This window comes from Anabrus simplex, chromosome 5 (assembly GCF_040414725.1).
Source record: "Anabrus simplex isolate iqAnaSimp1 chromosome 5, ASM4041472v1, whole genome shotgun sequence".
NCBI lineage: Eukaryota > Metazoa > Arthropoda > Insecta > Orthoptera > Tettigoniidae > Anabrus > Anabrus simplex.
In genome coordinates, this window is record NC_090269.1 from 56,570,305 (window position 1) to 56,585,333 (window position 15,029).

Below are 15,029 nucleotides of genomic sequence, written 5' to 3' on the forward strand. Positions count from 1 at the left end.
ATACACTAGGACTACTTTTAAGTCTATGGTATACTTAATACTTGTGTGCTGCACTTCAGATACGACTGTGTTTTACATATTACTAGTTATACTGAAATTCTTGTTTAGTTTTCTCAGTTGAAGGTATTCCTGTATTTAGAACAATTTTCAATATTCTGGCTGCAGAACCAGAATGTTCTCATCGTTACTTAGTGCTTTATGCAATATAAAGATATAAAATTCTTAGGATATAAGGCAAATGCATTCCAGGGTATATATATTGGTAATGAATTGCTGCTTGAAGGGTAAATACATAATGGTGAATAGTCATTTGAGTACTGTTGAAGATTAGATTAGATTACATTCGATGCTCTAAAGATGAACACTAATATTTCAGCTATTCAAGCCATGCCAGCCAGGTCCCAGGACAATAACTATTGCCAGCATTGCCACAACAAGACAGAAACCCCTTCTCATGTCCTGGGATAATGTCCCTAAGGTGAAACCTTGCAACTTAGTTAATGCCATCCGATACAAAGTTGCATCGCTCGTAGGTTTGTGAGGAGGATAAATTAAACGGTGAACTTGATTTTCTAACCAGAACATTTCTCAGCAATGGCTACTCAAGGAAACAGATTGACAAAGTGCTACATCCTAGGCCAGAAGACAGATTGTCACGCGATTCTCGTCCTTTGAGTCTGGCCTTCTTGCCATACGTACAATCTGTCACAGATAGGATTGGGAATATTCTCAGAAAGCACAATATCAAGACCATTTTTAAGCCTAACATCATCATAGGCAATTGCGATCTGTCAAAGATCCTATTGGTTTAAACTGTGCTGGAATATATACGATTCCTTGCTCCTGTGGATCAGTTTATGTTGGCCAAACATGTACGAAGGTAGTAACAAGTGTTAAAGAACATTGCAGGCACTTGCATCTTTGCCAGCCAGAGAAGTCAGCTGTGGCAGAACATGCCATACATAATGACCATCCAATAATTTTTGATGCAACTTCTGTCATTTATAAAGAGAAACATTTTATTCCTACAATCATTCGTGAGACGATAGAAATTGCTAAACACCCGAATCATTTTAACAAAGGTGACGGTTATATACTGAGTAGATCATGGCTACCCTCCATAGTTAACTCAACATCTTTCTCCGTGACTCTGGAGGCCCTGGAGTGAACTAATTTCTAACAGGGTCTCTCTACCTTGAGTCTGGTTACTATGGAGTGACAGTTGCCATTATGCTTTGTTACTGTTCTGAAGACGATCCTGGTCGCAGGATCGAAACGCGTCATCTGATAATTAATATTACACGATCTAATATGCCAAAATAATTATAATTTCCCCACCATCTTTCATTCCAGCAACACACTCCAATATCATTTCATTTCATATGTCAGCCATTAATCACTGCCCCAGAGGAATGCAACAGGCTTTGGCAGCTGGCACAATTCCTATCCTTGCCGCTAGATGTGGGCTCCATTCATTTCAGTCGAATGACTGGACACAGGCTGAGGATTTTCTTCATTACTGATCCTATTGTTTCCTTTGAATCTCACGTTAACCAACTCAGTGAAGTACATGAGGAAAATAAGAGCATTTATGAGCCAACTATTCCCTTCTACTGACATGAATACGAACTTGATAACATTGAGGTGATAGACTTCATGATCAATGCAAAAGAAACATTTCAATTTTCAAATGTGGTAGAACTCAGGTGAATAGCATTCTTAAAAACAAATAATGCATTTTAAAAGAGCAATGAGAGATATGTCAGGAAGTGAAAAGGAGGTGAGAATCAAAAGTACAGTATGGAGAGAATTAAATTATTTTGTTTACGAGGGGTGTTAGTGTGCATGTACCAAGAAGCTGACGGTTTGAGGACCAATGTTGCAGAAAAAAAGCACAGCGGAAAGCAAAAGAGATGAAAAGATATAATGTTACACTTCAAAAAATTTCTGGTGAAGGAGGTAACATTTTGGTGAATGATGCTGATGAATGAAACGGTAGATTACCATAATTCCTGTCAGGATATGAACCTCAGGACATTTGCAATTTTGAAGAGACTGGGCTCTTTAATAGGACTATTTCCAGCAAGGGGGTTGTGTGTGTGTGTGTGTGTGTGTGTGTGCGTGTGTGTGTGTGTTATTTTTCATGCAGTTGTCAATATACAGTATAATATTTATTCTCTCATTCCAATATAACATATCCTTAATATAGCAGCCAACTGTTCTAACAGCCATTTTATCAAAGAATGACCAGTGACTGCTTAAGACAAGTTTAACTGTACATAACACACAAGAATTTCATTATTTACATTAGTTAAAAATAGCATTTAAGCACTCTTGAATGTCACAAGATTGTGCTAAGATTCAGTCTCAACACAGTCAGCAAAGAAGCCTAACCTATGAAGTTATGCAGTTGGATGCTTAATAAAAAACAAGAACAACTCATATTAATGAAAAAATTGTGCACTATATATACCATCTACAGTGTTCCAGAATGGTTAATAATATGATTGTATACAAGCATGGGATTAAGGTAATATTTATTATTCAACATCAAAAGAAAAAGAGGCATGCATATTAAGAAAACAGTATGTTCACTTGTAAGTGAAGAAAGAAATTTCCTAAACAACACAAGAATATGTAAATCTACATGACAGACAGGATATGTAAGTGTTGAAAAGATGTAGCAAGCATTTCTAAAACTATGATTTTAAGGAAGTATTAACAATTCAAGACATAAGAGACTAGAAAATAAACAAGCATTTCAAACAAGAACAATGTTGGAGTGAACAGTTCAAGATTTATTTAATAAACAGTGTGCTAAGAACACAATACAGACGGTAACCTGCATCTGATGATACATTCTGGACATGGCTAAAATGTTTTGGGAAAACAAGATAGGTTAGTCAACTCTGTTCATATGTTTAGAACAACCCCAAGGCAACACTGTAATCACACAACCCAAACAACAAGAAGATATACAAAATTTACTACTGTTTGTATTAACAAAAAGCTATGACCATAATTTCTCAATCTATGATAGAGATCCAAGGTACAGCATCCTTTTTCAATGATAAGTGAAGGGACACTATAATAGAAACATGACAGAGTAGATCTATTAATCTGAATTTGAAACATACGCAGATTTATCAAATGGTGAAGAATTAAGAAACAAATTCAATAACTTATGCTACTGGTCTGAAACACAAAACAAAGTGATTTCTCAACACTTATTACTAAAATACGGTACCCGTCTTCATACTGGTGATGATGGTCATAATGACCAATTAGATTTCAAAGTTCTACAAGTTATACACCTCAACATTTCCAATTATCTCATGCCAAGTCAGATAGTAAGCATGTAATGCATTCTAACACACATAACCAAAATACAGGGCAATCAGAAACGTGAACCGGGTATATGAGCGTTAGGGGATTGGTCATACTGATTAATAATTTGAAAAAAAATTCGATCTCTTGCGCCGTTGTTAGTTTATCAGCTGCTGAAGCTAGCCAATCAGATCACTTGTGGATGCATTCAAATAGGATTTGTGAGGCGATGTTGCTAAATATGCACTCTGTTACTTTCTTTTCAGTCCCAGTCTGATCCCTGGCTTTGCCAACACGAAAGTGACTGGTACCCCAGTTTTTTATGCAGCCCATCCCTGTGAAATGATGTGAAAGTGTTGCTAATAGAGTCAGTTGGTGTGTGTATTTCAGTGTGCTTGGCAGAGTGATATGGAACAGGACGTTTTGGCTCAGTGAGGAAAGCAACATGAAAGATTGGTTTAGTGTGAGAGAAGGCCTAACGGCCTTAACTACACCAATAAAGATGACTATGTATATGTTAAATTTCCCTAGTATGCTTCTTCAGTGAGATCTAATCTTTCTATGACTGCTAGTGGTGGATTTGTTGGGGCTCGAATCAGCCTTTGGGTTGAAGACTCAACATACATTATAAACTTGATTTTCCAAGTTTAATATATCAAAAGAAGTTTATGATACACACAAACAATTTTTTTGAAACAACTGTAGTTTTAAATCTATCACTCCTGATTTGTCCTCTCCTCTCCTCACAGCAGCTAGATATACACAACATTACTTATTGTAGTATGAACTTTGATTTACAAACTCGCTGAACCCAGAACGTTACCTTACAGCTGATGACTTGGTGGATTGGTGGTGTGTGTCTGACTCATGGTCCCAAGTTTGCAGGTTCAATCTTGATTGATACTGTTAATTTTTGAAAAGAATCTAGGCACTCATGCCGTTGTTGGTTGCATGCTCAAGATCTCTGGTGGTGCGCTCAGTGTTACGTGACAAATTTAACTTGGAATCTGAAAAGGAAAATCTGCGAGGCTATCGAAATCAAGAAACATCCGAACAAGATACATTTAGAAGAAGGATATAAAATCAGTAATTCTTGGATGCCTATCATTCATAGCTAACGACATACAGACCACAACATAAACACATGGGCCGAAACCCCATTACACAAGAGCGCGGGCAAGCCCCCACTACCTGGCTGTGACACATACCTTTCAGAATGTTCACGAGACAGCCAGGGCTTACGTGAGCCAGAAAGGCCAAGGTCAGGGCCACTCTAGAAGTGTAAATTGCTGCCTGGGAGACTGATTACCTCGGATCGAGTAGGGGTATTTCAGTCGCCTCGACAAAGAATACTGCAATGTATTCGAAACGTCGGCAAACTGTACGTGATGTACAGACAACTACAACACGTTCAACCCGGAAATTAAACAAAATAATTCTTCACACCATGGAAGCTTCACCTCTAAGATAATTAGATAAGGATACCGTACTTATATTTTTGGTAATGTCTGGTTTAGAGATACAAAACAAAAATGTCGATTTATCTTACAAGAGTATGGAACTGGTGAAATTGGCTACTGAAGATGAGAAAAGGCAAGGATTCCAGGTGAGTGGTTGTGAAGAAACCTCTGAATGAGGGACATATCTTCTCTTATTTTATAATAATAATAATAATAATAATAATAATAATAATAATAATAATAATAATAATAATAATAATAATAATAATAATATTTATATATATAAAATAAGAGTTCTGTCTGTACATTGCTCAAAATTTAAAAAGAATGGTATTTCTGTATCAGTCATGTCCATAGTAACAAGGAAATGCATTTTTTATTTTCCGTAATTTCTGTCTGTCTGTCTGTATGTATGTATGTATGTATGTATGTATGTATGTATGTGTGTATGTATGTATGTGTGTATGTACACGCATCGCAAGAAAATGGCTGAAGATAATTTAATGAAAATCGGTATGTAAAGTCCGGGAATAAGTCGCTACAATCTAGGCCATAAATAACTTTATTCACGCTGAGCGAAATGGTAGTTTAGGGGAAGGTCCAAAATTAATTCTAGAATATTTGTGTTATTAGTGGTCTTATTGACAATTACTATATAAATAAAGTTACATAGTATTAAATTTCCGATCATGTATGTCTTATACATTTTGACCGTACCGTCTATGTTAACGGAGATATTCATGAATATGGATTTTTGTTGCTAAGATCATATCAGCGCCGTCACGAGAAAATGGGTAAACAGAATTTAATGAAAATCGGTATTTAAAGTCGGGGAATGAGGAACTACAGTCTACGCTCTAATTCATTTCATAAGACGGCCTTATATTAGAGAGTCGAAAGAAAACTGAATGTGAAGGCCTACAATACAGAAAGCTCATAACATTGAACAACAATAACATTACATTGACCATTATTTGTTGTGATTTGCTTTGTGTCTCTGTTGCCATTCATCTCCGATAGATGGGATTACTGCTGTATACCGAGTTTTTTAAAAAATTTGCTCTACGTCACGCCGACACAGATAGAACTCATGGCGACGATGGGATACGAAAGGGCTAGGAGTGGGAAGGAAGCTGCCCCTACGTTAATTACGTAGCATTTTCCTGGTGTGAAAACTGGAGACCACAGAAAACCATCTTCAGGGCTGTTGACAGTGGAGTTCGAACCCATTACCTCCCGAATCCAAGCGCACAGTTATCCGCCCCTAACTGCACAGCCAACTCAGCCGGCCGTACCGAGTATAACAGACTGCCTGAAAATTGGCGGGAAGTAGCTGGGGAGTTAGATAAATTTCTGATACTATTGATACGTAACAAACTGGTTCATCATAGCATTCGAGCTATTCAATTCCTACTCTGAGGCACTGATTGGAATGAGCAGTGTGCATATTTAATGGAATAAAGGCAGAGAAGTGTTCAGGGCTGTCTGCAGTCCAGTCATTGCAGCACTGCAAATTTGGACTGTTAGATCGGCACCGTAGTACTGTTCGTTAAAAGTGAGAAAATGTGCGGTTTATTAATTTGATCAAGTATTTTATATAACATCGCTTTGAATCACTAAATTCCTTCTGACGACTTCAGGTAGGAAAACAACAAAGACAGTCTTTCTGAGAATCCCGTAGCGAAGCACGGGTACATCAGCTAGTAATAATAATATAACCAAGTAAACATACACTCATGAACAATTGAATTAGAGATAGCTGACATGGATATAGATTCCCTTAGGAAACCTGAATTATTTGTCCCAAATGGGTAAATTTGTAATACCATACCAATATGGGTCCGTTATTGGACATTATACATTTTCAGGCTAACTCATTCCTGTTGCCAGCATTTTGCTCCAATGTGCTAATTTGGGCTTGTCAGTTGGTAAACAGCACACCTACCAAGACTGGCTAGTGCATACCTGTGGAGGCCACTGCATAGGCTATTTGAAGCTACAAAAGTTGAAGCTTGCAAGGCTATTGGATTATATGGATATAGATTCCCTTAGGGAACAAACTGAGGAGACCAAACAAGGGGCAAAACGCTGGCAGCAGGAATGAGTTAGCCTGAAAATTTATAATGTCCAATAATGGACCTATTTTATTGGTATTAGAGATAGCTGTCACAACGGGAAGATTGCCTTGTGCTCGGCATCTATCTATAAAAATAAAGTTGTAGGGGGTCCACTGTCTGTAATTTAGTTTGTTTTGCCAATTTTTCAGATATTTATCCATTTTAGGTCAACTCAAGACCGAATCGGTGGTTTTTATTTTTCGTGTCTGTTTGTTCAACCATCACGGCAAAATGGCTGGATAGATCTCAACCAAACTTCATATTTAGAGTATACTCATCCCGAGGAAGGTTTCGATATGCATATCATTTTAAAATCCTTGAATAGACGGTGGGTTTATAAGGTTTATAGGAAAACCAGAATGGTTTTCTCTTATACGACTGATTTTCTGTAAACTCCGTGGACCGTATGTGAAACGTCTCTTACATATAAACAACTTTCCTTATGTTTTTTTTTTTGCTAGTTGTTATACGTCGCACCGACACAGATAGGTCTTATGGCGATGATGGGATAGGGAAGGGCTAGGAGTGGGAAGGAAGCGGCCGTGGCCTTAATTAAGGTGCAGCCCCAGCATTTGCCTGGTGTGAAAATGGGAAACCATGGAAAACCATTTTCAGGGCTGTCGACAGTGGGGTTCGAACCTACCATCTCCCGAATACTGGATACTGACCGCACTTAAGCGACTGCAGCTATCGAGCTCGGTTTATTTAATAATGGTGTAACAACAAGTGAAATGACGACTCTCTGGGAAGCTTTGTATAAGTTGTAACTTATAAGTTGAAATGTGTTTTTAAGCATCAATATGACAATTGTTTTATTATTGATGAACAGTAACCCCCTAGGACGGTTAATTCACCCAACTAACATGCACGGTTATATCCAGCTGAGCAAGCCAACTGAATGTTTTATTGCTAAGTTACTGGATGTTATTTGCTTATTGACTAAACCCAGAGTTCACTGGCCTGCTTCTTTTGGCTAATACTGCTCCTAACAGACGATACTTATTGAAGGTGAAAGCTTATCACCATGATTTAACAGATCAATAGCAAACCAACATTCAGAAAACCTTTTGAAGTTACTCACACAGGGTAGCAAAGCCTCTGACTTTCCAAAGCACACTACTGACACTAGTAAAAATGATCCTACACTGGTAATACTAAATGTGAGATTGAAGGAAAAGCACAAGAAAAAATAATTTAGCACAAAGTCTTTTCTCCCCTCCCCCCTCAAATTATTATTCATACCGAATATTGTCGAAAGTGTGAAGTGCAGATAAACAGTTACCATCTTTATCAAATGTTACCTTATTTAAAAAAAAAAAAAAAAAAGTGTATTTAAGGTGGAAAGCAAGTTTCAATATGCTTACATAAGACTAGTGTACCAGGCAGAGGATATATTGGCAAATATAAATTCACTGAAAATAAGACTTCTTTTTCAAGTAATTTGCAGAGCACTTGATAACCTATTCTTCTTGAGACCGGTTTTAAGGACTGTCTTTAGTTTTCTGTGGAGCTTGCTAGCTGTAGCACAATAAGATGGCTATCCATTATTGAATGGAGTACAACTCACTTTGAGTTGAAGGAAGATTATATAGAGCTGAAAAGCTAAGGAACATAACTTCTGAAAATTGCTTAATATATAGCCTACGCATGCTAAAAGTCCATAACCCAAGAAGATTGTGGATTTTCTAGTATACTTAAGGAGAAAAAAACACGAACAGCCTGTAACATTTGCAGAATTGGATTTTCATAACAACTCTAATGACTGTAGCAGCAAATCTAATATAAAGTAGTGCACCTTTAAAATTTTAATGATAAATCAAATGCAGGCCTCAACACCCATAAGGCTATGATACTGTAATGTGCTGAGAAAAGATATAGTTGTCTGCATTAAAGCAATGCTATTGGGTGTATGGTCACCCGTTCAGAAGTTCCATTTTACTCTCTTTCGGAATCCAATATTAATAATATGAAGACATTTTTTTTTTTTTAAGTTACAAACTACCAAATCTAATTTTCAAATTCCTTCCCTGAACGATCCTTAATATAGTACAAAAATTAATAACATTACGAATAGGCTAGAGGATAATAAAACAAGAGGGAAAGGAATATTAAAAAATCAGAAGTTATGATGAGTAAGTAAATCAATGAGCATCTAGGTTAAAAAACAAGAGATGAGTCAATCTTGCACACCATAGAACTATGAACAAACAACTAAGAAAATTATTAACAACACCAAATAATCTGAAATACTCCACTGTCAGAAAAAATATAGATATCTTACAACTTAAGGGCACACAGTAAGGGGGTATACACATAACATATCTACTAAATACAAAATTATGTTGATGAATTATTTTGGGAAAGTATGACAGCAAAGTACTGTAGGAAGTTTTCTTTTAATAAAGAATCTTCAGTACTTTGATTTGCAAAATGAGGATATTTAGTTTGTAAATAACTAATATGGGTAAACAATAGTGTTCATTAATCAGGTGCCATATATTTGAACAATAAATTGTTATATATTTCACTTTACACAAATAAATATGCCATAAGAGTTGTGTGTGTTTCCCTCTCCCCACAAAGTTTTACACCCTGCAGGGGAATATATCTAGGGCTTAAAATCAAAGCTCTTCCTTTGGATATTTATCTCACCATGCAACCTAAAGTAAATTAGGAAATGAGTTAATTAAAGAATGCCTGTAATTTTACAGATATTAAAAAACCATCTACAAGAGATACTGACTGAAAAATATGTCATTTATTTCGTTAGAGGCAATGGTGAAAGAAAGGTAAGAGAAGTGGATGTGTGCGAGTGTTAGTGTACCTAATATAATATGTTAATCTCACCGTTTGTTCACATCTTTCACATTATAATATGATGGTAAAATGGTCATGTAAGTAAAGAAAGCCATTTATTCTTTGTTCTTCAAATTAAATGAGAGACCTCCTATAACAGTTCGGGTTAAAGGTGGAGTGAATGTGTAAGCAAGCTCAGATCCAACATTCTCCAGGAAGACAATCAGGCTACAACAATTTTGTTATAAATTCTTCTACTACAGTGGGGATGCATACATATATTCAAAATTACATGAAAACAACACAAAAACAGAGATTAACATAGAAATAAATAAAGTCTGGAGTCAACAGCTGAAAGATCTGAAACAAGACATGTAATACTCTCAGTAGTTAATAAGCATAACCTATTTACCCAATACATCAAACAACGAAGTGTAAATGCACATACACATTTATAAGTTAACATTAAAACTCAATAAGTTATATACAGCAATTATGTTAACATTTCTATACAATATACAAAGCAATGCAACATATTTGTATTGCAAGATCAGTTACCAATAAAGACTACTCAATCTAGATGAGAATCACACAACTAAGAAAACACATTCTATCAAACATTAAATGTGGAAATAAATCATACAAGTAATATTTATAAAAACACATGGAGTTGTACTGAACAAGAAATGCCAACTAGCACTTTTAGGACAAATTTAGACAAACAGTGACCCAAAGAAAACGTTTCTTAAATATTTATAACATGATACATGAATAGTATTGCATTACTGATAAATACGGGGAGATTGGAAAAGAGAATGAGCCTTATCATACCAGATCTGTTTAAAAAGTCTTAAGCCGGGTTCACACAGAGTCATGAACAGGGCGAAAGCACTACTCATCAGCCAGCAGGTCGTGATCATTACCTTGTGGGAACTATTGGTAGTTGGAGAAGGGGTTGTGTGAGTCCTCAAAAAGGTGGGTTGTGAGATCTCCGATTGGTTGTAATGAGCATGACCGCTTCAGTCATATTTGTGCCCAATGGGTCAGTGTATAAAACGAGTAGTGCACAGGTGATGAAGTTTGTCGACTTGTATTGCGAAAAGGAATGTTTGTGGAAAATAAATTACGAAATGAAAGAATGGAGTTGTAAGGAATGAAGCATTATGCAGTGAAATGAACAAATTTGTTTCGGGATTCATAAAGTTGCAAAAAATCTTCCTATTATCAGGAAATTTAGAAAAATATTGAGAACTCAAAGAAATCCAGAGCCTCTGCCATATAAAACCTAAGGTCTCATGGTTTTCAAGCAAACCTAGATTCAGAAGTTCAAAGTTGTTAGAAGAAACAAAATTTTCTGATATTGATAACCTTCCGGAAGGAAGGTCATCGAATGAAAAGGAACAGACAAAACTTTTAAAATTTCTTCTTCATGAAGTTGACTCTGACAGAACTGCCTTTCTCATGTTCAGTGTCTTTTTTCTGAATCATTGCTTTAACTTCATTGAGAAAAAACCAAAACAGATTTGGCTCCATCCTAAAAAAAGTTTCTGTAGCCATTTTGTTTTTCCAAGGATTATTCACTGCAAATACTATTGGTGGCACAGAGTAACCCAGTCACAAAGCCACACATGCCTGCTTTTTGTTTGAGTTTTTCAAATGATTTCTCAACTTGTGCATTAATAGTGTAGTTTATGAAATTAATTGTATGGACCCGTACTGACCCTCACTCAAATTTCACTCAGAGAGAGTTTCTACCTTTCAATATTTTATTTTTCCCTACATATACATTATATACATAATATACATTATATACATATACTAATTAAGGACTATGTCATCTTATGAGACATTTTTAGCTAAAAATATCTAAAATTGACACAGACAGTAAAAAAACACACTTTGAAAGTCATTAAACATTTTTATCGCTAGTATTTTGCTTGTTCTTAATGTTTATGGTTTCTTCTTCTTCTTCTTCTTCTTCTTCTTCTTTTAATTTGAAGTTAAAAGTTCTTATGACCTTGACACTGTTGTGGTAAAACGATGAAATATTTGATATTTAGTATTAAAGCCTTCTATTAATGTTTTTGTTTATGTTGTTCTAAAGAGAGTGTTTTTTGGTTGGCAGGGGAAACTCCTCCCTATTAACAGTTCACAAACAACTTTTGCAGCTTCACGTTCTGCCATGATTGAACAACGAGCAAGAAACGTATGACCAACGAGACAACTTGTTCCGTGTGAACTGGAGAAGGTTATGATTACCTGTGTTGATAAGCAAGTCATAGCGTAGGCTCAAAACAAGTAGTGCTCTCAGCCAGTTCATGACTCTGTGTGAACCTGGCTTTAAACTTATAATTCAACGTCTAAGGACTACATAGGGACGGGCTGCCTACCTGATTTAAAAGTATGTTCAGTTCACTGGAAAGATGTGGGTTTGATTCCTAGTCAGGAAGTCAAGTATTTAGAAACAAGATTTCTTTCTACTTATGTATAACTTTCTACATGGCCCTGAGGTTCACTTTGTCTATATGAAAGATGATTATCTAGTTGATTCTTAGGGACAAATCTAGCCCAGCACACATCTAACCACTCAAACACATTTGGTTCTGGTATTACGGATAGTGGAAGCCTTTCACTCCTCCAAGGGTCTTTGTTGCCTGTATGGAGATGGCTTCATTTTACTTTTAAAACAGCATAAGCAGTCTCCTTGTAACAGATAAAGCAAGGAGTCAAGCAAGTTTGGACCAGAATTTGAACCATAGCTGCCTTAAGCCACTGAGGGCATATTTTAAGTCATGGAAGATACATGTAAATACTTCCTGTAAGGTTGATATTATCCGAAACAAAACTAATTAAATATCAGTAATTAATTAATCTTAAGCTAATAGGACAGAAAAATGCAACTAAATTTCTTTTACAACATGAAACGGTATTACTTCATCCATTTGCCAAGCAAAAGATATCCAACTTTACATGCGCAAATATCCTTAGACACAGTTGTAACCAGAATGATATTAAGCAGTACCTAAATGAACAGGGTTTTTCCTATTTGTTTTACATCACACTCACTCGAGAGGTCCAATGGTAACAATGAGATAGGACAGGTCCAGGAAGGAAGCATAGTCCCAAAATCTGTCTAGTGTGAAAATGGAAAACCATGGAAAACAAACTTTCAGGGCTGCCAATGGTGGGGTTTGAACTCACAATCTCCCACATATAAGCTCACAGCTACATGATCCGAACCACAGAGCCAATACACCACTGAAAGTCAATGTTAAAAATCTAAGTCTGCCTTGTCAATACTATAGAAAGTTATTCAATCCATATCAATAAAATACTGTACATGTTTCGAGAATCCCTCTGGTTCTTTTCATCAGCGACCAAATATTCCACCAAATAATTTTGATATCTAACCTTCTCACAATGTAGGCTACTCTAATTGAGTTATGATTGAAATACAAGAAAAATGTCATTCACGTAAAATATTTAAAATGACCTTACTCTAAATAAGTTACATAATTTAAATACAAAACTTGTCAACTATAAAATACTTAAAGTTACATAAAAACCATTTTTTTTAAAATACAAGTTTGCTGATGTTGATACGTTGCCCGGTATGGCCACAAGGTAAGTCCAACATATCGTGGGTCTGACTTTTTTAAATTTATAGGACAGAAGAATAAGTTAAAAATTGGCTCGCATGTTTTTTTTCCTATTTGCTTTACGTCGCACCGACACAGATAGGTCTTATGGCGACGATGGGATAGGAAAGGCCTAGGAATGGGAAGGAAGCAGCCGTGGACTTGATTAAGGTTCAACCCCAGCATTTGCCTGGTGTGAAAATGGGAAACCACAGAAAACCATCTTCAGGGCTGCCAACAGTGGGGTTCGAACCCCCTATCTCCTGAATGCAAGGTCATAAATGCGCGCCCCTAACTGCACGGGCAACTCGCCCGGTTCGTTTGTTTCTAAAAAGATACCGATATACAATCATGAGTCAAGGTCAGCCATATCTATTCATGAATTAATAAGTGTACAAGCGGCCTTCATAAGCAAGTCTTTTATTAATTCAACATTATCTTTAATTAAAAGATCTTTTTCTTGGTTCTGGCATACAACACTTGGATTTATTTTTGTTTTATAGTGTGCAGAAAGCTAAATCACACCTGACCATGAAGATGATGATGATGATGATGATGATGATGATGATAATAATAATAATAATAATAATAATAATAATAATAATAATAATAATAATAATAATAATAATGTTATTTGCTTTACGTTCCACTAACTACTTTTTCAGTTTTCGGAGACGCCGAGGTGCCGGAATTTTGTCCCACAGGAGTTCTTTTACGTGCCAGTAAATCTACCGACACGAGGCTGACGTATTTGAGCACCTTCAAATACCACCGGACTGAGCCAGGATCGAACCTGCCAAGTTGGGGTCAGAGGGCCAGCGCCTCAACCGTCTGAGCTACTCAGCCCGGCCAACCATGAAGAGATTAGTCATTCAGAAGGAATATACAAACAGAAGGAGCTGAAACAAAAATATAAATTGTAGACACAAACTTCAGGTATTTGTGACATCGTTAGTATTTTACGAAAGGTATGCTTATTTTACAAAAACGTATAGTTTTTATGTCATTTTAAATATTTCATTAGTTGGCAAGTCTGGTATTTTTATTTAAAACTTATTTTATTAACATATTTGTTTGTTTTTATGTAATTTTAAATATTTTATTTAGTTGACATGTTTTGTATTTTAGTTATAACTTATTTAAAATAAGGTAATTTTAAATATTTTATGTAGATGACATTTCGTGTATTTCAATCATAACACAAAGTATATTATGAGGAGGTTAGATATCAAGTCCAAAAATTATTTGGTGGAATGTATGGTCACCGATGAAGAGAACAAGAAAGGTTCTGTTGAAATTTCTGTGGACGTGGCGAATCTGGGTGCCACCATTCATTCGACTGATACTTTAATTAAGGCTCGTAGGCTCGTGCTCACGCCTCATCAATGGCAACAATATGCTGCAGAAATACATCTCCTTCATTGTGGTATCTGTCCAGGTGGATGCCAGCCAGTACATACTGGAGCCATTTCTGTATGTCGGCGAGTTGATGAACTCAACAGGACGCAATTTTCTTCATGTTAAGACATTTCGTCAGTATGTGCCACACCGTTTAATGACTAAGACCAACCTCTATGGATAATTCCCATACAGTCCTTCAATGGTCTACTGAAACGAGACCACTCACGATGTCTATCTGATCTTGAGGAATGGACGGCCGATCTATGTGGTGCAAATCTGCAGTCTCATTC

The 15,029-nt window shown here is 36.3% G+C and overlaps 1 protein-coding gene across 5 annotated transcripts in view; it reads right to left on the bottom strand.

The window, feature by feature from the left end:
* Window positions 1–15,029, bottom strand: part of LOC136873739 (phosphatidylinositol 4-phosphate 5-kinase type-1 alpha) — a 561,879-nt gene that overhangs the window by 189,051 nt on the left and 357,799 nt on the right. The gene's annotated exons all lie outside the window — the stretch shown is intronic.